The sequence below is a fragment of the Drosophila elegans genome, unplaced genomic scaffold (assembly GCF_018152505.1).
Source record: "Drosophila elegans isolate 14027-0461.03 unplaced genomic scaffold, ASM1815250v1 contig_397, whole genome shotgun sequence".
NCBI lineage: Eukaryota > Metazoa > Arthropoda > Insecta > Diptera > Drosophilidae > Drosophila > Drosophila elegans.
In genome coordinates, this window is record NW_024545782.1 from 410,535 (window position 1) to 434,585 (window position 24,051).

Genomic DNA, 24,051 nt, shown 5'->3' on the forward strand with positions numbered 1-24,051 from the left:
TGTCATTATAATATGCCTTTTTGCTGTTTTGGAGGAAAATATGCAGGTTTCTTTTGTATTTTAACAAGGTCAAGCTGAGCCCGCCAAGAATGCGTGCAAGTTAACCAACCCGTAAAACCGGGCCGCTTATGGAATTAATAAACAATTTTTTCAAAATTTAAACAATCTTTGCCTATGCCTTTGCATTTGCCTATCTCTTTGCCCATGCCTATGACTTTGGGGTCCGCTCTACCAAGATAAACAAAAAAATCTTAAAGTAAACATAAGTTTCCACTCGAATCCCAATCAATTGCGTTCTGAGTTCAAACTATTGCGATCCAAGCCCAAACAAATTGCATCGGTCAGCATATTTGAATTTCACAATAGGATGCCATGATTTCATCCTAAGCTTATATTCTAAACAAAAGAAAAAGTTCTAGAAGCTCAAAGAAAAGCATCTGGCCGAGGTTCGTTGGATAAGATTTTAGAATTAATCCGGCAGTCCATCTTTGATTAAGAAACAGTTCGGAAGTAAGAAATTCGAAAATGTGAAAAATAAAGTGTATTGTATTTGTGAAATTAAATAAAATGGTTTAACACCAAGTTACAAAAAATAAAAAATATATTTTTTTAACAATTTACTAGTGATAAACTTAATTGGCGCCCAACGTGTGACGGTGATAAAAAAGTTCTAAAAAATTATTAATTATAACAAGTTAATATAAAAAAGGAACTTGCACCGCAAAAACCCAACCATTTTTAGTGAAAAATTGAAACATCCACAACAAACCGACGACACCGAAAATTGTGAAAGTGATCGTGATTTAAAATTTAAATGGAAATCAATTAATGCAATAATCCATTTAAATAGCTGGTAATATATAATAAAGGTGGCCCGAAAAAATTAATTCACAGTACAAGAACACACAACAAAAAGCAAATAAATAAAGAACAATAAATCAAAAATAATAAATCAAGAACCAAAATAACAAAGAAGGAAGGAAGCTGAAGGGCATTCCCTCGCCAAAATTCAACACGACTACAACCAAAATAACAAAGAAGGAAGGAAGCTGAAGGGCATTCCCTCGCCATCATCAAAGAAGATAAGCTTAAAAATTAAAAGATCGTAAGAAATATGAACAATTATATTTTGTAACGTACACACCACAGAAAGGACCAACCGCACTGTGAAGACGCTGATATCCCAGCTGTCGGAAGGCGACCAGAGTTCGTGGGATAATATGCTGCCAGAGATATCCCTCGCGATCAATAGCAGTATATCGGATTCGACGGGGTATAGCCCCGCGTTCCTAACTCAAGGACGGGAACCACGCATGCCTGCGATGCTGTATGATGAACTCGTGCATACAGGTCCTGAAGACAAGGCGTCTCACCTCAAAGGAATCTTCGACATCGTACGAGCGAATCTTCAGCGAGCGTCTCAAGACCAGGCGAGACATTATAACCTACGAAGGCGAGAATGGAGACCCACGCTCGGCGGTCAAGTTTGGCTGCGACAGCATCCCTTATCGAAAGCAGCCGAGGGATTCGCCGCCAAACTTGCTCCCAAGTATGACGGCCCTTATACCGTTACGAAGTTCACATCTCCGAATTTGGTACGCCTGCAACGTCCCGGAGATCAACGGCGACGGATCGCCAACATATCCCAGCTCTAACCGTACTACGCAGAAGTCACTCCGGATAGGATCGACGATAGTATTGCCGGACCGAACGACCCGATACAGTAAGCGGCATACAGCCGCAGAATAGTATAACAACTAGTCTAATAACCATTGTATAACCACTGTATAACCATTGTATAACCACTGTATAACCATTGTATAACCACTGCATAACCATTGTATAACCAGTCGAATAACCATTGTATAACCATTATAATAGATTAAGGCCGAGTCCTTTGTTAGCTACACCGTCAGGTGTAATCAATAAGTTTATCAATATCAATAAGTTTAGTTTACCGTTTCAGATAGATGAAGTAATTGTGTTGTCGGATGACTCCAACGACACGGAGGTCTTCCAAATGGAGATGGGTCACCATGACAGAGGCGACGAAGCGATGGAGGGGGAGTTCCTCAGACGGTAGCTCGGTGGAGACAGACGACTGTTTCCAGGCTCCTGAAGGATCCCGGTTCGCAGGACTCCGCGGAGGCTTGTGGAGCCCCCGACCCGACGGGTCGCGACAATATCATCAGCCGACGTCGCCCCAGTCAGCTCCCTACCGCTTGGAAGACGACGAAGATGACGCCAGTGACCGGGATTCGGAGCTATTCAGCAGGCCCCCACGTTCCAGGGAAAGTTCACTAGGTGGGTCCAGCGGATACCCCAACGGACGACGACCAGGGGAGCCGTACTATACGGAGTCCCAACGGCCCACCTCGGAGGAGGAGTACCCGTGGACCCGACGTGACCCTCGGTCAGGCCATCCGGGTTATCCAAGGCCCAGTCCTCCGCGATTCCCGGACGTGGAACATTCGTACCATCACACGTCCGAAGACCAGGTCTGCCGGTACGCTGGACACGTCTCGTTCATGCGCATCGACGTCCGCTCGGTGGTGGTCAAAGTCCCGGGGTTACCTGCAGAGGGACCCTACGTCGACGAACCGCCATCCCCGCCTCCGCCCCCGGCGTTGGAAAACAGCAGAGCGGCAGATCCCGACGTTGATGTCGAGAAGGCAGTCGGCGAGAGGGTAGGACAACCGAGGACCCCGCCCCGACGGGCTGTAGTGCCCCCCGTGTCGGTTTCTCTAGGGGTTCAGACATCAGACATCGCTTACTGGACCAGGTCCTAATGGATATTTCGGAGATCGATTCGACCGAATCCGCCGCCAGGAATACCCCACCGAGTGGTGCGACGACGGACGACGTAAAAGCCGTATCGAATTCCGCACTGGAGTTGACGGAATCCACAGAAGGGGAGGACGACCTCTGCCCATTGCCGGAGGTCTGGATTTGTGGTAGCGGTTTGCGTTACCTACCTAAGCGTATTGTCCAGGAGATCGAGAGGAAGGTAGCGACCCGGGCCGGCCGCGGACGCCGAGTTCGCATAGCCATAGGAGGTGACGGACTCCGCTTCATCGTCACCATCAAGAGCGACGGGCGCCTCTTTATCACGCCACATAATGAATAATAAATATTAAGTTGAAACTGAATATTAAGCCGTGGTTAAGCTAAGTTCCGAACCCGAGTGGCAACGCCAGCCGATTTTTAGTGGGTAATGGAAAATACTAGAAATTAAGGAAGATACTAGAAATCCCGAAAACGAGAAAAAGGGAGCGTGGGGAAGCTGGTCACACACCGATCGAGCGGGCGGAACAGTAAAACGGAGCGGACGTGTCTCCCGTAACGATCTTGCCGGATCCGAGTGACGCCTCGACCGCGCGAAGGCACGCGGTCAGTGAATAAGTGGGCTGATTAGTGTTTTGAGGTTAGTGTACACAAAATTCCTCTCCGTTAAGTAAAGACGGTGTAGCGGACTCGTAGGAAGATAGTAGATAAATAAAAATAACCTAGAAAAATAATAAAGAAAAGTAAATGATTGAATTCCATGATCGTGATTATTTTTATTCGTAGTATCCTAGCTTCCTTCCTCGTAGTGCATGTGGCCTGTACGCGGACATCCGTCCCGTCTGGTCTAGTATCCTAACCTCCCTCCCCGTAGTATTTGAGACCTGTACGCGGACACCCGGCCCGTCTGGTCTAGTATCTTGGTTCCCCACATCGTAGCATTTGAGACCCGACGTAGACACCCGTCCCGTTCGGTCTAGTACCTTAGATTCCACTCCTCGTAGAGCATGTGGCCCGTACGTGGACACCCGTCCCGTTCGGTCTAGTACCTTAGATTCCCCTCCTCGTAGTGCATGTGGCCCGTACGTGGACATCCGGTCCGTCTGGTCTAGTACCCTAGCTTTCCTCCTCGTAGCGCATGCGACCGGCACGCGGACACCCGGCCCGTCTGGTCTAATACCCTAGCTTTTTCCTACGTAGTGTAGGCGGCCGGTACGCAGACACCCGGCCCGTCCGGTCTAGTACAATAGCTTTTCTCTTCGTAGTACATGTGACCTGCGCGCGGACATCATTCCCGACTGGTCTATCATACCGCCATCCTCTTTCCTCCAATCCCCCCCGTGTCTGACAAATCCTATCCGGCTTGGCCTCGCCCGAAGGTCCAGCCCGGTGGATTTTTGGCATCCGATACGTCGAGAACGACTTGCGCGCGACGCAACCCCCCGGTCCTACTCTCGCGAAATAGTATCCTGGCTTGGCCTCGTCCGAAGGTCCAGCCCGGTGAATTTTTGGCCTACGACCCGCGAAAAGCGACATACGTGTCCCAATCGCGGAAGTGATCAGCGGGACTACCCGGCGTCCCCACACTCGCGAAACCGTTCGTCTGGCTTGGCCTCGTCCGAAGGTCCAGCCCGGTGAACTTTTGGCCTACGACCCGCGGAATGCGACTTACGTGTCCGAATCGCGGAAGTGATCAGCGGGACTACCCGGCGTCCCCGTACTCACGAAACCGTTCGTCTGGCTTAGCCTCGCCCCAAGGTCCAGCCCGTGGAATTTTTAACCCAGGAGCAAGATACGGCGCGACCAACTCCGACATTACTCTCTCTCCCGGCGTCTATGAGAACCTTCGGCGTGAACGACTCATTCACTCGTTGAATGAAACTGTCTAGTCCGGTGTTTCGGTGATTTACAAATTTCTTGTAAAGGCCTCCTGGATCTGACTGAGATCTGTACCCCGGCCAGAGAGCATCCTTACAATTTTAAGTAAAAATTTAATTTTAAAGATAAATTATATAATACATCCTGGAAGATCTAGAGGATTTTTTGAATCGATTTAATAAATTAGAAATGACCAATACGCCAAGCACAAGTAAAATGGCGAATCAAGTATTAGAAAAGCAAGCCTTTTTGACCAAAGAATTAATAAAACTGATTGATTCAACAGAGGTAAATTCTTTAAAAAACGAAATAGAAACACTGAAAGCAGAACTTCAAACGAATGTCAATAAAGTAGAAGATTATAAAATTGAAGAAGTTGACAATTCGATAAAATGTGAAGAATCCTATGAAATCATTAAATCAGTTCCAGAATTTACGGGGGAACTTGAAAATTATTTGAGTTGGAGGGAAGCAGCAGAAAACGCTATGAGTCAGTATATTCGAAAAAGTAAGCGATATTTCGCAGCACTATCAACATTAAGGAACAAGATAACAGGAAAAGCAAACGATGCTCTAACCATCCACGGAACAGTCCTAAATTTTGATGCTATTTTAGCCAGATTAGATTTCGTTTTTAGCGATAGAAGACCGCTACACATTATCGAACAAGAACTAAGTATTCTTACACAAGGAAAACTAAGTGTAATGGAATATTATAACCAAGTGTACAGGAAACTAACATTACTGACTAACAAAACTATAATGACATATGGTCGTAATAAGCTAATCACTTCAGAAATTAATGATAGACATAGACAGAGTGCACGAAGAGTTTTCATAGCTGGCCTTAACGGCCCAATATCATCGACTCTTTATTCCATGAATCCAACTGACTTGCCTGATGCAGTGGCGTTTGTAAAGGAGATGGAAAGTAATTCGCTCGCAATTTCATTGGAATGAGTTATAGAAAGTATAACTCAAATTATACTAATGGCCCAGAACAAAATAATAATTCTTTTAATCAAAAGACCACTAATTACAATAATTCAAACTATTTGAGATACAATCAAAGATCTCCACAACAAGTTAAAAATAATCAATGGAACCAGAGTCAGAATAATCAGTGGGGACAAAATAATAATTGGAACTTTAATAACAATCAGGTACAGCCTGCTCCTGAACCCATGGAGATATATGAATCAATCCAGTATCAAACTCGTCCTAATAATAATTTTAACAGGGGTAATAATAACAGACAAAATTATAATATTTATTATCCAAGAAATAATTATAATCAAAACCAAGCGCAAAAAACAAATATAAGCGCCACTCAAAACAAACCATTTGAATCACATCCACAGTTAAAGCGGGAACCAACTGGTTCAATTAATCATCCTGCTCAAAAAATTATGAGAGTAAATAATATAGAAGAAGATCATTTTTTAGATCAGAATTCGGAGTAGGATCACCCTACTTGATGAAAACAGATAAAAAAATTGAAAAAGAATTAAAAGTTTTAATTGACACAGGAGCAACATCTTGTTACATAAAAAGGGGAATTAATCAAAATAAAAAAGAGCTCCCAATTTACAAAAGAGTTTCAACCATTAATGGGTTTACAATAATAAAATATTATCACTTAACGATATTTAACACAAGACAAGTATTTTATAAAATAGAAGGGTAAGAATCCGACCTACTTATAGGTTTTAATCTTTTTAAAAAAATGGGAGCGGTAATTGATATTCAACAAGAAAGAAAGAAAACTTCGGCAAGCAGAAGTTCATATACCCTTGCAGCTATTTCAAAAACTAAATACTCTTGAAAACGTTAAAATTATGATTTATTTGCGTGTATGTTTAAAAACATTGAAGCTATGATGATTTGCAGCTTATTCGATAGTTCCTATGGCAGCTATACTTATGTTCCTATGGGAGCTATATGCTAAAGTCGTCCGATTTTCATAAAATTTAAACCTTAATTCTGAAATAAAAAAAAATTAAAAAACACCAAAGTTATAATTTTTTTAAATTTATTTTTATGGATGTTCCTATGGGAACTATATACTATAGTCGTCCGATTTTGATGAAATTTAAACCGTAATTCGGAAATATTTAACCATTACTATATCTCGAAGAACTAAAAAAAAAATTAAAAAACACCAAAGTTACAATAATTTTTTATTTATTTTTCCGATTGTTCCTATGGGAGCTATATGCTATAGTCGGCCGATCCGGCTCGTTCCGACTTATATACTACCTGCAATAGAAAGACAACTTTTGGGAAAGTTTCATTCAGCTTTAAAACTGAGAGACTAGTTTGCGTAGAAACGGACGGACAGACGGACGGACAGACGGACATGGCTAGATCGACTCTCCTAGTGATGCTGATCAAGAATATATATACTTTATAGGGTCGGAGAAGTCTCCTTCACTGCGTTGCAAACTTCTGACTGAAATTATAATACCCTCTGCAAGGGTATAAAAAGGGACCATCAAATATAATGGAAAAAAAGAAAAATTACTTTACGATGAGGATGATTCTTTAAACAAATTATCGCTAACAAATGGAAAAATTATCCTTCCATTGAAAGAATAACTATAAAAAAATACTTTGAAGAGCAAAGTGGAATTAAAACAGAATCACAAATGGTGGAGAAGGTTATTTAGCTTGGGATCACTGATCCGTCAACAAAAAATCAAATAGTTTGGGATCCAGAAATCCTGAACACGCCGACGAAGAATTTTCCGTCAACAAAAAGTTAAAACGTTTGGGAACACAAAACCCTCAACGTGCCGACGTCGAACTATCCGTCAATAAAAAAGTAACAACTTTGGGATCAAAGGATTCCGAAAGAAATAAAATAAATAATATTAAAATGCTAAATTCAAATCAAGTAGAATATTTGGAGAAAAGAATAATTGACATAATTGAAGAGGAACTCTAAAATAAACCTACAAATTCCTTTTAGAACTGATATTCGGGGCGAAATAAATACAAATAACGACAGGGCCATTTATAGTAAACAATATCCCTATGCTTTATCAGTTTCAAATTTCGTTAACAATGAAATCAATAGAATGATAAATGAAAATATTATAAGGCCGAGTAGAAGTCCTTACAATTCACCAGTACTGGTGGTACCCAAAAAGGGTCAAAACGAAGACGGTAGCCCTAAACACAGACTTGTAATAAAGTACAAAAAATTAAATGAGAACACAATACCGGATAGATACCCGATGCAAGACCCATCTGTTATAATAGCCAACTTAGGAAAGGCAAAATTTTTTTCCACAATTGATTTGGAATCAGGATTCCATCAAATTCTAATGAAAGACTCAGATATTGAAAAAACATCTTTTTCTATTAACAACGGAAAATTTGATTTTTTACGCATGCCTTTCGGGTTAACCAACGCGCCCAGAATTTTCCAGAGAGCAATGGATGATATTCTCAGAGTAGGAAAAACATGCCACGTCTACATGGACGATATTATAATATTTTCAAACACAATCGAGCAACATTTCTCGGATTTAACTCAAATAATAAGCATTTTACAAAGAGCAAATATGAAAATTTCTCTCGAAAAATCTAAATTCTTTAAATTAGAACCTCCTTTCTTGGTTACATTATTTCTTTTAATGTAAGTAAAACAGATCCTGAAAAAATTTCCACAACTTCAAGGTATCCGTTACCACAAAATATATAAGAACTTCGAAGTTTTCTAGGCTTAACTGGCTATTACCGAAAATTTGTCCGTAATTATGCAAAAATTGTAAAACCTCTCTCAAAATATTTAGGATGGGAAAATGGAAATGTTTCTAAAAGAATATCTACAAAAGTTTTAATACAATTAGATGAGTCAGCTATACAAGCTTTTAACGAACTAAAAGAGAATCTAATAGCACAAGTTGAACAAGTTCAACCAGATTATAGTAAAAAATTCACTTTGACAACAGACGCATCAGACGTAGCTATCCAATTACTTTCATTTCTAAGACACTTAATAAAAACGAACAACTTTATGGCACAAACAAATAGGAACTGCTAGCTATAGTATGGGCCTTAAAAAATTTGAGAAACTATTTGTACGGAGTAGTTGGTATAGAAATCCAAACGGACCATCAATCTTTGTCGTTCACGATTTCGGACAAAAATCCCAACGCAGAAATGAAAAGATGGTATTCTTTCATAGAAAGCTTTACCCCAAAAATAATATATAAACCCGGTACAACAAATGTTGTAGCCGATGCATTATCCCGAATACAAATAAATAACATTTCAAACAGTGATGTAGAACAAACAGAACAGTCAGACTCAGATCAAAACACACAGCATTCTGCTGACAGTAGTTTTGAAAATGTAATACAAGAGACCCGTAAACCGTTAAATCAGTTTAAGCAACAACTTTTATTAACAACGGGGAGGTTTACAATACATGAGTCACTGGAAGTTTTTGGCAGGACACGACACATAATTGAATACGATAAACCAGAAAATTTAATAACTATATTAAAAGAGTATATTCCACCAAACATTACGGTAGGAATTCATTGTACATTAGAGGACTTATATCACATTCAATTACCCTTAAAAAATAATTTCACTAACCCATTTCTTTTTACGAGAATCTTTCTTCAAGACATAGAAAACGATGAAGATAAAGCCATAATTATAGGGGTCTAGATGAAAATTATAAACAAATCAGGAGGTTATATTATTGGCCAAACTTATTTAATAAATTGAAAGAATATATAAAAAATTTTGTGATTTGTAATGAAAATAAAAATAACAGGCACCCAATAAAAATTCCAATCGGGGAAGCCCCTATTCCAACTAAAGAAGAAGAAAATTTACATATAGACATATACAACGCGCAAAATTTAACATTTATTTCTTGTATAGACGCGTATTCAAAATACCTTGATGTAAAAGAAATTCAAAATAAGTTAAACATTGAAATTAAGGTAATGGAACTACTTCAACAATTTCCCCAAGCAAAAGTAATTATGACCGATAACGAACCTAGTTTTACCTCAGCCCAATTTAAATCATTTGCACAAAGGTGTGGAATTACTTTGCATTACGCAGACCCAAGACACAGTACTTCAAACGGACAAGTAGAAAGAGCACACTCGACATTAACAGAAATAGCTCGCTGCATAAAAGAGGAGTTTAATTTAACTATTTTTTCCGAAATATTTATTAGAGCCGCTTATTCATTCCACAACAAACAAAATCCATTTGATATCCTATGTAATAAAATTGATCATGATAATATTCCCATTATCTTGAAAAATAATCTAGAATGTTAGAAATACATAATGAGAATAGAAAAGAAAAAATTATCATGTAGGACAAGTTTTTTATGAAAAGAAACATGGGAAACGAAACAAACTTAAGTCCAGATATAAAAAACAAGTTGTAAAGGAAAATTGGCCTAACAAAATAATAATCAACAATAGAAATAGGATTATTCATAAAAATAATATTAAATTCTAATATAAACAACAATATTTTATTTTTTTTTTCAGAAAAATGTTTTTTTCAGTACTAATACTCAACCTAATACTTTTAACAAGTTCTGAAATAATTGACTATACAAGTCACGAATACTTATTATTTAAGGACAATAAAGACGTATTGACGTACGATTCATGCGCAGATTTATTTCAAATAACTAATTTAAGTTTTTATGAAGAAGTAATTAACACGGAAACCAGATCTTTGACCAAAACATCAAAAACAAACATAAAATGGGAAATATCAATGGAATTGGAACTCATCAAATTAACTTTATCAGAAATAATGCCAAAAATACAAAAAAGAGGAATTAATGAAATAGGAACTTTATGGAAATGTATAGCAAGTACTCCTGATCATGATAATTTATAACGGTTCAGAACAAAATAGACAGCCTAATTGAAAACAACAACACGCAATTCACAATAAATTAAAAATTATTTAATGAAGTAAAATATCTTACTGAAAGTTTAAAAAATGTAGTTTTCAACGAGGAAGCAATTTTACGAAAACATCGTATGCGGTTACTCACATTTGACTTACAAAATTTATTAGATATTTTAGCAAAAGCAAAATTTTTAAACGAGAATGAAATTAAAGAAATTTACAATCATGAAAAACAATCTGTAAGATTATCCGACCTAATGGACATATCAACTTTTAAAATTTTATTAATTAATGGTTTACTTGTAGTTTACATAAAATATCCCATGATTAACAGTAAGGTCACAACCTTTACAAAACAAGAGCTATTGCAAAATCCGATATTAATAAATAATGAAGTTGCCAATTGCAAAAACAAATATAACCTAATGACTAATTTTAAGAAATAAATGTTTAACAACTATTATAAATTAAGTTTTGAAACTAATTGTTTTATAAAATTATTAAACGGCGAAAAAGCCAATTGCTCTAAAATAAGAGAAATTAATAATAAAATAGATATCTTACAGGATGGGGCCATTTTAATAATAACACTCAATTAAAAGGTTCATATTTAATTTTGTTCAATGACTCAATTATCATTAATAACAGCACCTACATTAACAGTGAAAACAAAATATTAAACTATATAGCTCAGCATAAATTAATAAATTATGACATTTCCGAATATATTGCTTCAAATAATTCGGAGCTAACTCTTGGCAATATTAACATCATCAATCCATTTGTAAAAATTAATAATACCAAAATATTAGTTTCCTTTATATTATTAATTTTTATCATTATATTTTTAATATTATTACTTTACATAATATACAGAAATTTTGTAACCAAAAAACAACGGCCAGAACTAGAAATCAGAACAAACCAAGAAAAAGTTTTAAAAAAAGAAATTACAAACCAAGAAGAAATTTTAATAGAAGAAAATACAAACCACGAAAAAACTTTTAAAGAAAAAAATACAAACCAAGACCAATGTTTTTTTTCAAAACTAAGAGAACGCTTAAAAGAAATTCATAATGAATCGGGCGATCCATTTTAGAAGAGGGAGAGTTAACCAACCCGTGAAAACGGGCCGCTTATGGAATTAATAAACAATTTTTTCAAAATTCAATTTAAACAATCCTTGTCTATGCCTTTGCATTTGCCTTTGTCTTTGCCCATGCCTTTGGATTTGGGGTCCGCTCTTGGTTACCCTACCAAGATAAACAAACAAATCTTAAAGTAAACATAAGTTTCCACTCGAAGCCCAATCAATTGCGTTCTAAGTTCAAACTATTGCGATCCAAGCCCAAACAAATTGCATCGGTCAGCATATTTGAATTTCACAATAGGATGCCATGATTTCATCCTAAGTTTATATTCTAAACAAAAGGAAAACGGGGAAATGCTGTACTTAAATGGGAACACTTAGATGACCAGGAAGATCTTCTCCACAAAATTTTACATTAAGCTCCCATCAGTAAAAAACTAAAGATCCAAAAATACTAAATATAATACAATTTATAAATATGTGTTTAAAAAAACGAGGAAGGAAGGGATGCCCTAAGACGGGTCCAATTTTCTCACAGTAAACAAAATTAAATATGAACCTTTTAATTGAGTGTTATTATTAAAATGGCCCCATCCTGTAAGATATCTATTTTATTATTAATTTCTCTTATTTTAGAGCAATTGGCTTTTTCGCCGTTTAATAATTTTATAAAACAATTAGTTTCAAAACTTAATTTATAATAGTTGTTAAACATTTATTTCTTAAAATTAGTCATTAGGTTATATTTGTTTTTGCAATTGGCAACTTCATTATTTATTAATATCGGATTTTGCAATAGCTCTTGTTTTGTAAAGGTTGTGACCTTACTGTTAATCATGGGATATTTTATGTAAACTACAAGTAAACCATTAATTAATAAAATTTTAAAAGTTGATATGTCCATTAGGTCGGATAATCTTACAGATTGTTTTTCATGATTGTAAATTTCTTTAATTTCATTCTCGTTTAAAAATTTTGCTTTTGCTAAGATAATGGTATCTAATAAATTTTGTAAGTCAAATGTGAGTAACCGCAAACGATGTTTTCGTAAAATTGCTTCCTCGTTGAAAACTACATTTTTAAACTTTCAGTAAGATATTTTACTTCATTAAATAATTTTTAATTTATTGTGAATTGCGTGTTGTTGTTTTCAATTAGGCTGTCTATTTTGTTCTGAACCGTTATAAATTATCATGATCAGGAGTACTTGCTATACATTTCCATAAAGTTCCTATTTCATTAATTCCTCTTTTTTGTATTTTTGGCATTATTTCTGATAAAGTTAATTTGATGAGTTCCAATTCCATTGATATTTCCCATTTTATGTCTGTTTTTGATGTTTTGGTCAAAGATCTGGTTTCCGTGTTAATTATTTTTTCATAAAAACTTAAATTAGTTATTTGAAATAAATCTGCGCATGAATCATACGTCAATACGTCTTTATTGTCCTTAAATAATAAGTATTCGTGACTTGTATAGTCAATTATTTCAGAACTTGTTAAAAGTATTAGGTTGAGTATTAGTACTGAAAAAAACATTTTTCTGAAAAAAAAATAAAATATTGTTGTTTATATTAGAATTTAATATTATTTTTATGAATAATCCTATTTCTATTGTTGATTATTATTTTGTTAGGCCAATTTTCCTTTACAACTTGTTTTTTATATCTGGACTTAAGTTTGTTTCGTTTCCCATGTTTCTTTTCATAAAAAACTTGTCCTACATGATAATTTTTTTCTTTTCTATTCTCATTATGTGTTTCTAACATTCTAGATTGTGTATTTTTCAAGATAATGGGAATATTATCATGATCAATTTTATTACATAGGATATCAAATGGATTTTGTTTGTTGTGGAATGAATAAGCGGCTCTAATAAATATTTCGGAAAAAATAGTTAAATTAAACTCCTCTTTTATGCAGCGAGCTATTTCTGTAAATGTCGAGTGTGCTCTTTCTACTTGTCCGTTTGAAGTACTGTGTCTTGGGTCTGCGTAATGCAAAGTAATTCCACACCTTTGTGCAAATGATTTAAATTGGGCTGAGGTAAAACTAGGTTCGTTATCGGTCATAATTACTTTTGCTTGGGGAAATTGTTGAAGTAGTTCCATTACCTTAATTTCAATGTTTAACTTATTTTGAATTTCTTTTACATCGAGGTATATTGAATACGCGTCTATACAAGAAATAAATGTTAAATTTTGCGCGTTGTATATGTCTATATGTAAATTTTCTTCTTCTTTAGTTGGAATAGGGGCTTCCCCGATTGGAATTTTTATTGGGTGCCTGTTATTTTTATTTTCATTACAAATCACAAAATTTTGTATATATTCTTTCAATTTATTAAATAAGTTTGGCCAATAATATAACCTGCTGATTTGTTTATAATTTTCATCTAGACCCCTATGAGATCGACTGTGTGTTTCTTCTATAATTATGGCTTTATCTTCATCGTTTTCTATGTCTTGAAGAAAGATTCTCGTAAAAAGAAATGGGTTAGTGAAATTATTTTTTAAGGGTAATTGAATGTGATATAAGTCCTCTAATGTACAATGAATTCCTACCGTAATGTTTGGTGGAATATACTCTTTTAATATAGTTATTAAATTTTCTGGTTTATCGTATTCAATTATGTGTCGTGTCCTGCCAAAAACTTCCAGTGACTCATGTATTGTAAACCTCCCCGTTGTTAATAAAAGTTGTTGCTTAAACTGATTTAACGGTTTACGGGTCTCTTGTATTACATTTTCAAAACTACTGTCAGCAGAATGCTGTGTGTTTTGATCTGAGTCTGACTGTTCTGTTTGTTCTACATCACTGTTTGAAATGTTATTTATTTGTATTCGGGATAATGCATCGGCTACAACATTTGTTGTACCGGGTTTATATATTATTTTTGGGGTAAAGCTTTCTATGAAAGAATACCATCTTTTCATTTCTGCGTTGGGATTTTTGTCCGAAATCGTGAACGACAAAGATTGATGGTCCGTTTGGATTTCTATACCAACTACTCCGTACAAATAGTTTCTCAAATTTTTTAAGGCCCATACTATAGCTAGCAGTTCCTATTTGTTTGTGCCATAAAGTTGTTCGTTTTTATTAAGTGTCTTAGAAATGAAAGTAATTGGATAGCTACGTCTGATGCGTCTGTTGTCAAAGTGAATTTTTTACTATAATCTGGTTGAACTTGTTCAACTTGTGCTATTAGATTCTCTTTTAGTTCGTTAAAAGCTTGTATAGCTGACTCATCTAATTGTATTAAAACTTTTGTAGATATTCTTTTAGAAACATTTCCATTTTCCCATCCTAAATATTTTGAGAGAGGTTTTACAATTTTTGCATAATTACGGACAAATTTTCGGTAATAGCCAGTTAAGCCTAGAAAACTTCGAAGTTCTTATATATTTTGTGGTAACGGATACCTTGAAATTGTGGAAATTTTTTCAGGATCTGTTTTACTTACATTAAAAGAAATAATGTAACCAAGAAAGGAGGTTCTAATTTAAAGAATTTAGATTTTTCGAGAGAAATTTTCATATTTGCTCTTTGTAAAATGCTTATTATTTGAGTTAAATCCGAGAAATGTTGCTCGATTGTGTTTGAAAATATTATAATATCGTCCATGTAGACGTGGCATGTTTTTCCTACTCTGAGAATATCATCCATTGCTCTCTGGAAAATTCTGGGCGCGTTGGTTAACCCGAAAGGCATGCGTAAAAAATCAAATTTTCCGTTGTTAATAGAAAAAGATGTTTTTTCAATATCTGAGTCTTTCATTAGAATTTGATGGAATCCTGATTCCAAATCAATTGTGGAAAAAAATTTTGCCTTTCCTAAGTTGGCTATTATAACAGATGGGTCTTGCATCGGGTATCTATCCGGTATTGTGTTCTCATTTAATTTTTTGTACTTTATTACAAGTCTGTGTTTAGGGCTACCGTCTTCGTTTTGACCCTTTTTGGGTACCACCAGTACTGGTGAATTGTAAGGACTTCTACTCGGCCTTATAATATTTTCATTTATCATTCTATTGATTTCATTGTTAACGAAATTTGAAACTGATAAAGCATAGGGATATTGTTTACTATAAATGGCCCTGTCGTTATTTGTATTTATTTCGCCCCGAATATCAGTTCTAAAAGGAATTTGTAGGTTTATTTTAGAGTTCCTCTTCAATTATGTCAATTATTCTTTTCTCCAAATATTCTACTTGATTTGAATTTAGCATTTTAATATTATTTATTTTATTTCTTTCGGAATCCTTTGATCCCAAAGTTGTTACTTTTTTATTGACGGATAGTTCGACGTCGGCACGTTGAGGGTTTTGTGTTCCCAAACGTTTTAACTTTTTGTTGACGGAAAATTCTTCGTCGGCGTGTTCAGGATTTCTGGATCCCAAACTATTTGATTTTTTGTTGACGGATCAGTGATCCCAAGCTAAATAACCTTCTCCACCATTTGTGATTCTGTTTTAATTCCACTTTGCTCTTCAAAGTATTTTTTTATAATTATTCTTTCAATGGAAGGATAATTTTTCCATTTGTTAGCGATAATTTGTTTAAAGAATCATCCTCATCGTAAAGTAATTTTTCTTTTTTTCCATTATATTTGATGGTCCCTTTTTATACCCTTGCAGAGGGTATTATAATTTCAGTCAGAAGTTTGCAACGCAGTGAAGGAGACTTCTCCGACCCTATAAAGTATATATATTCTTGATCAGCATCACTAGGAGAGTCGATCTAGCCATGTCCGTCTGTCCGTCCGTCTGTCCGTCCGTTTCTACGCAAACTAGTCTCTCAGTTTTAAAGCTGAATGAAACTTTCCCAAAAGTTGTCTTTCTATTGCAGGTAGTATATAAGTCGGAACGAGCCGGATCGGCCGACTATAGCATATAGCTCCCATAGGAACAATCGGAAAAATAAATAAAAAATTATTGTAACTTTGGTGTTTTTTAATTTTTTTTTTAGTTCTTCGAGATATAGTAATGGTTAAATATTTCCGAATTACGGTTTAAATTTCATCAAAATCGGACGACTATAGTATATAGTTCCCATAGGAACATCCATAAAAATAAATTTAAAAAAATTATAACTTTGGTGTTTTTTAATTTTTTTTATTTCAGAATTAAGGTTTAAATTTTATGAAAATCGGACGACTTTAGCATATAGCTCCCATAGGAACATAAGTATAGCTGCCATAGGAACTATCGAATAAGCTGCAAATCATCATAGCTTCAATGTTTTTAAACATACACGCAAATAAATCATAATTTTAACGTTTTCAAGAGTATTTAGTTTTTGAAATAGCTGCAAGGGTATATGAACTTCTGCTTGCCGAAGTTTGCTTTCTTTCTTGTTGAATATCAATTACCGCTCCCATTTTTTTAAAAAGATTAAAACCTATAAGTAGGTCGGATTCTTACCCTTCTATTTTAAAAAATACTTGTCTTGTGTTAAATATCGTTAAGTGATAATATTTTATTATTGTAAACCCATTAATGGTTGAAACTCTTTTGTAAATTGGGAGCTCTTTTTTATTTTGATTAATTCCCCTTTTTATGTAACAAGATGTTGCTCCTGTGTCAATTAAAACTTTTAATTCTTTTTCAATTTTTTTATCTGTTTTCATCAAGTAGGGTGATCCTACTCCGAATTCTGATCTAAAAAATGATCTTCTTCTATATTATTTACTCTCATAATTTTTTGAGCAGGATGATTAATTGAACCAGTTGGTTCCCGCTTTAACTTTGGATGTGATTCAAATGGTTTGTTTTGAGTGGCGCTTATATTTGTTTTTTGCGCTTGGTTTTGATTATAATTATTTCTTGGATAATAAATATTATAATTTTGTCTGTTATTATTACCCCTGTTAAAATTATTATTAGGACGAGTTTGATACTGGATTGATTCATATATCTCCATGGGTTCAGGAGCAGGCTGTACCTGATTGTTATTAAAGTTCCAATTATTATTTTGTCCCCACTGATTATTCTGACTCTGGTTCCATTGATTATTTTTAACTTGTTGTGGAGATCTTTGATTGTATCTCAAATAGTTTGAATTATTGTAATTAGTGGTCTTTTGATTAAAAGAATTATTATTTTGTTCTGGGCCATTAGTATAATTTGAGTTATACTTTCTATAACTCATTCCAATGAAATTGCGAGCGAATTACTTTCCATCTCCTTTACAAACGCCACTGCATCAGGCAAGTCAGTTGGATTCATGGAATAAAGAGTCGATGATATTGGGCCGTTAAGGCCAGCTATGAAAACTCTTCGTGCACTCTGTCTATGTCTATCATTAATTTCTGAAGTGATTAGCTTATTACGACCATATGTCATTATAGTTTTGTTAGTCAGTAATGTTAGTTTCCTGTACACTTGGTTATAATATTCCATTACACTTAGTTTTCCTTGTGTAAGAATACTTAGTTCTTGTTCGATAATGTGTAGCGGTCTTCTATCGCTAAAAAAGAAATCTAATCTGGCTAAAATAGCATCAAAATTTAGGACTGTTCCGTGGATGGTTAGAGCATCGTTTGCTTTTCCTGTTATCTTGTTCCTTAATGTTGATAGTGCTGCGAAATATCGCTTACTTTTTCGAATATACTGACTCATAGCGTTTTCTGCTGCTTCCCTCCAACTCAAATAATTTTCAAGTTCCCCCGTAAATTCTGGAACTGATTTAATGATTTCATAGGATTCTTCACATTTTATCGAATTGTCAACTTCTTCAATTTTATAATCTTCTATTTTATTGACATTCGTTTGAAGTTCTGCTTTCAGTGTTTCTATTTCGTTTTTTAAAGAATTTACCTCTGTTGAATCAATCAGTTTTATTAATTCTTTGGTCAAAAAGGCTTGCTTTTCTAATACTTGATTCGCCATTTTACTTGTGCTTGGCGTATTGGTCATTTCTAATTTATTAAATAGATTCAAAAAATCTTCTAGATCTTCCAGGATGTATTATATAATTTATCTTTAAAATTAAATTTTTACTTAAAATTGTAAGGATGCTCTCTGGCCGGGGTACAGATCTCAGTCAGATCCAGGAGGCCTTTACAAGAAATTTGTAAATCACCGAAACACCGGACTAGACAGTTTCATTCAACGAGTGAATGAGTCGTTCACGCCGAAGGTTCTCATAGACGCCGGGAGAGAGAGAGTAATGTCGGAGTTGGTCGCGCCGTATCTTGCTCCTGGGTTAAAAATTCCACGGGCTGGACCTTGGGGCGAGGCTAAGCCAGACGAACGGTTTCGTGAGTACGGGGACGCCGGGTAGTCCCGCTGATCACTTCCGCGATTGGGACACGTAAGTCGCTTTTCGCGAACCAAACTAAAGGCGGCCTTTTAGAGCTCATCAGCAGTTCAGTTGATGCTAGAGATAGTTTTCGCCCAGCTGATAAACTGCCCTCTAAGCTGGACTCGCGCCTTAATAGCAGCAAGCTATTAGCGCATGAAAGCCGTTGGTGGTAGGCCACCTGGGGAACACTCCGCAGCCATCATCGGAGGGTGTGCAGACAGGGACTTCCCAAGTTTTTGATTTGTTCGCTGTGGCTTCACAACCAGTGAGCCGACAAAACCCAAGTAGCTTAACTCTACCGTCACGAGGAGATTTTATGTCCGGAATGTCCGACTCAGTCTGCACTTTCGAGTCCCCAAATATAACAAATATTTGTTTCTCGGCTTCCCCGTTCAGACATCTTCTGATGCGCTGCCATATTTACAAAACAAAATGAGGACGGAAGCTAACTTCGGCAAGCCGAAGATTTATTACCCTTGCAGACTTTGCCGAAATTACTAAAATTGCAAAAGTAGCGAGAAGAATAACAAAAGTGGAAGCTATAAGATATAGACGTCCGATCGCCACGCGCTTTTACCCTGATCAAGGTATGCATAAAAAATACGATTTAGAAAGATTCATGTTAATATCTTATATACTGCGCAAAATATCCTGAAAATCATTCAATTTTAACCGATTTCTACCTACTGTTCCTATGGAAGCTATAGGATATAGATGTCGGTTCGGCACGCGCTGTTACCCTGATCAAGGTATGCATAAAAAATACGATTTGGAAAGATGCATGTCACTAGCTTTAACACTGCGCGAAATATCTTCAATTCTTGCAAATTATAGCCAATTGTGCCTATGAGGGCTATAGGATATAGACGACCGATCGGTTTTTAAACTTGATCTGCGTACACATGTTTTAAGACGACTGTGCAAGTTTCAGATCGCTAGCTTTTAAACTGATCTCGCAAACGGTATTGAAACAGGCAGACAGGCGGATAGACTGGCATGGCTGTATCGACTATTGATCCTGATCAAGAACATACATACTTTATGGAAACATCTCATTTACTTCGTCACAAACTCCTGACCAAAACTATAATACCCTCTGCAAAAATATGAAAAGATTACGTATATGTTACCAATTAAATTTTCAAATTGCAGCTGTAGTATATAGTTGTCTGATTTGCAAAAACTTTTGCAAACATTAATTTGATATGATTAGTTTCATGTCAATAGCTTTTATACTGCTATAAGAGATAGACGTCCGATAGGAAAGCGCTTTAACCCTGATCAAGGCATGCATAAAAAAAATGATTTGGAAATATTCAAGTCAATAGCTTATATACAGCGCGAAATATCCTAAAAATCATAACATTTTAACCGATTTCACTCTAATGTTCCTATGGGAGCCTAAGGATACAGATGTCCGATCGGCAAGCGCTTAAATCTTGATCAAGTTATGCATAAAAATATAAAAGCTAATAGACTGCGCGAAATATCCTAAAAAACATCAAATTTTACCGATTTCACCCTGTTTTTCGTATGGGAGCCATAGGATATAGACGACCGATCGGCATGAGCTTTCTTGTTGATTTTATGAACGAATTTATCTTGAAGCCGAGAAGACTTATTCTCAAATCAAGAATGCTCAGTCTCAAAAAAACATTCACGAACTGAAAAAACTTCTTCTTGACTCTAATAATTTTGCTCTCGTCCTACTATTGAGCACGTAAATTCTAAAATCGAAACTGTTGAGAACGGTTTTTTTTTCTATTAGTGGAGTTTTAGTTTTGTATGTGTCAATCAGATTGATGTTTTGGAATGTTACTTAAATGTTAAATCTAATACCGATGTTGGCCAGATTTATTTCTCGGCCAGATAAATTGCCGCCCTTTGGAGTTCCGTAAGTACAAATGATTACATGATATATCCACGATCGATTAAAACACGTGTTAAACTGCGGCGAACGGGCATATGAAACGGAATTAACGCGTCATCAGAAGCTGGTGCCACGAACACGGCTAGCAGTTCCTCGAATTTTAAGGATGCATTCGCAATATTCCTTAGCGACGTTGGTGCTTTCCGATTTAAAAGTGAATTTAAAGCCTCTCATTGTACTATAAGTCTTAACTATGTAAAATATTGTTTGAATTAAGCATCCTTGTTTTGAATTCATCAATTATCCCAAACCAAAAATGCTGCGTATGTCTTATACGGCTGCATGCCACGCATGTGTGACGTTTGAAAGGGCCCACAGAAGTATACCACTGTGACCAAAAAAGGTCTTTCAGCTCGCAGGCGGTCTGCTGGTAGACTCCCCATCAATTGCGTCATTAGACGAGTTTTGAAATGAAAGCATCGAGTTTCTGACGGCCTTTTTAATCAATTGTCTGGCGTTAATTACCCTAATCCGTTCTCATAGAAGAGAAACGATTTGTGGGCCAGCATAAAGATTACTGTGATTAAGGTATTCTACATACAGCTGTGTAAATCGATGGTTTTGAGGTAAAAGAGCCTAATGCTTTGAGTTTAATGGAACATCGGCGTTTTCTAAACGGCCACCTGCTCTCATCACACATATTAACTAGTTGTTTCCCAGTGCATCTATGTTGCGTGTTTAGTTCTCTTGCTGTATCAGAGAGACAGCTCTCCAGATATGCGAAGGCTCTTGGTAGTTCTGATCATTGGGTCAGGTTTTTTGCCGTTCACGCAGCGAATCAGATACGATTCTGAGGAGATTCTGAGTTTGCGCTGTCTGTTTTGCTACACAAGAGGATTGCCTTGGTTCGTAGTTCGATCGGTGGTGGAAGTGGCTATGCTAATTGTGGTCACTCAGTCTCTGGTTGACTTAAAAACGGTGGTCCTGTTAGCCACATGGTGCATTGTAATTCAACTGCACGTCAGCCGCGCGACATGATGTCCGCAGGACTCTTTGCCGACGGGACGTGCCTCCAAGTCGCTTGACTAGTGTGCTCCTGGTGTTCCGATATGCGGTTGGCTACAAAGCACTGTAGTATAAAAAAATTACAAAACAAAGTTCTAATTTTGTATCGTTTTTTAAGATTATTCCGATGGGAGCTATATGCTATTGTTCTCATGGTAGCTTTATGATATAGTCGTCCGATTTTGATGAAATTTAAACCGTAATTCTGAAATATTTAACCATTATTATATGCCGAAGAAATATAAAAATAAATTAAAAAAAATTAAAATTCAAACACAATCGAGCAACATTTCTCGGATTTAACTCAAATAATAAGCATTTTACAAAAAGCAAGTATGAAAATTTCTCTCGAAAAATCTAAATTCTTTAAATTAGAAACCTCCTTTCTTGGTTACATTGTTTCTTTTAATGTAAATAAAACAGATCCTGAAAAAATTTCCACAATTTCAAGGTATCCGTTACCACAAAATATATAAGAACTTCGAAGTTTTCTAGGCTTAACTGGCTATTACCGAAAATTTGTCCGTAATTATGCAAAAATTGTAAAACCTCTCTCAAAATATTTAAGATGGGAAAATGGAAATGTTTCTAAAAGAATATCTACAAAAGTTTTAATACAATTAGATGAGTCAGCTATACAAGCTTTTAACGAACTAAAAGAGAATCTAATAGCACAAGTTGAACAAGTTCAACCAGATTATAGTAAAAAATTCACTTTGACAACAGACGCATCAGACGTAGCTATCCAATTACTTTCATTTCTAAGACACTTAATAAAAACGAACAACTTTATGGCACAAACAAATAGGAACTGCTAGCTATAGTATGGGCCTTAAAAAATTTGAGAAACTATTTGTACGGAGTAGTTGGTATAGAAATCCAAACGGACCATCAATCTTTGTCGTTCACGATTTCGGACAAAAATCCCAACGCAGAAATGAAAAGATGGTATTCTTTCATAGAAAGCTTTACCCCAAAAATAATATATAAACCCGGTACAACAAATAATGTAGCCGATGCATTATCCCGAATACAAATAAATAACATTTCAAACAGTGATGTAGAACAAACAGAACAGTCAGACTCGTATCAAAACACACAGCATTCTGCTGACAGTAGTTTTGAAAATGTAATACAAGAGACCCGTAAACCGTTAAATCAGTTTAAGCAACAACTTTTATTAACAACGGGGAGGTTTACAATACATGAGTCACTGGAAGTTTTTGGCAGGACACGACACATAATTGAATACGATACACCAGAAAATTTAATAACTATATTAAAAGAGTATATTCCACCAAACATTACGGTAGGAATTCATTGTACATTAGAGGACTTATATCACATTCAATTACCCTTAAAAAATAATTTCACTAACCCATTTCTTTTTACGAGAATCTTTCTTCAAGACACAGAAAACGATGAAGATAAAGCCATAATTATAGAAGAAACACACAGTCGAGCTCATAGGGGTCTAGATGAAAATTATAAACAAATCAGCAGGTTATATTATTGGCCAAACTTATTTAATAAATTGAAAGAATATATAAAAAATTTTGTGATTTGTAATGAAAATAAATATAACAGGCACCCAATAAAAATTCCAATCGGGGAAGCCCCTATTCCAACTAAAGAAGAAGAAAATTTACATATAGACATATACAACGCGCAAAATTTAACATTTATTTCTTGTATAGACGCGTATTCAATATACCTTGATGTAAAAGAAATTCAAAATAAGTTAAACATTGAAATTAAGGTAATGGAACTACTTCAACAATTTCCCCAAGCAAAAGTAATTATGACCGATAACGAACCTAGTTTTACCTCAGCCCAATTGAAATCATTTGCACAAAGGTGTGGAATTACTTTGCATTACGCAGACCCAAGACACAGTACTTCAAACGGACAAGTAGAAAGAGCACACTCGACATTAACAGAAATAGCTCGCTGCATAAAAGAGGAGTTTAATTTAACTATTTTTTCCGAAATATTTATTAGAGCCGCTTATTCATTCCACAACAAACAAAATCCATTTGATATCCTATGTAATAAAATTGATCATGATAATATTCCCATTATCTTGAAAAATACACAATCTAGAATGTTAGAAACACATAATGAGAATAGAAAAGAAAAAAATTATCATGT

The 24,051-nt window shown here is 35.7% G+C and overlaps 1 protein-coding gene across 3 annotated transcripts in view; it reads right to left on the reverse strand.

The window, feature by feature from the left end:
* LOC108134593 (kelch-like protein 10) overlaps window positions 1-24,051 on the reverse strand; it is an 89,563-nt gene that overhangs the window by 2,303 nt on the left and 63,209 nt on the right. The window lies entirely within an intron of this gene.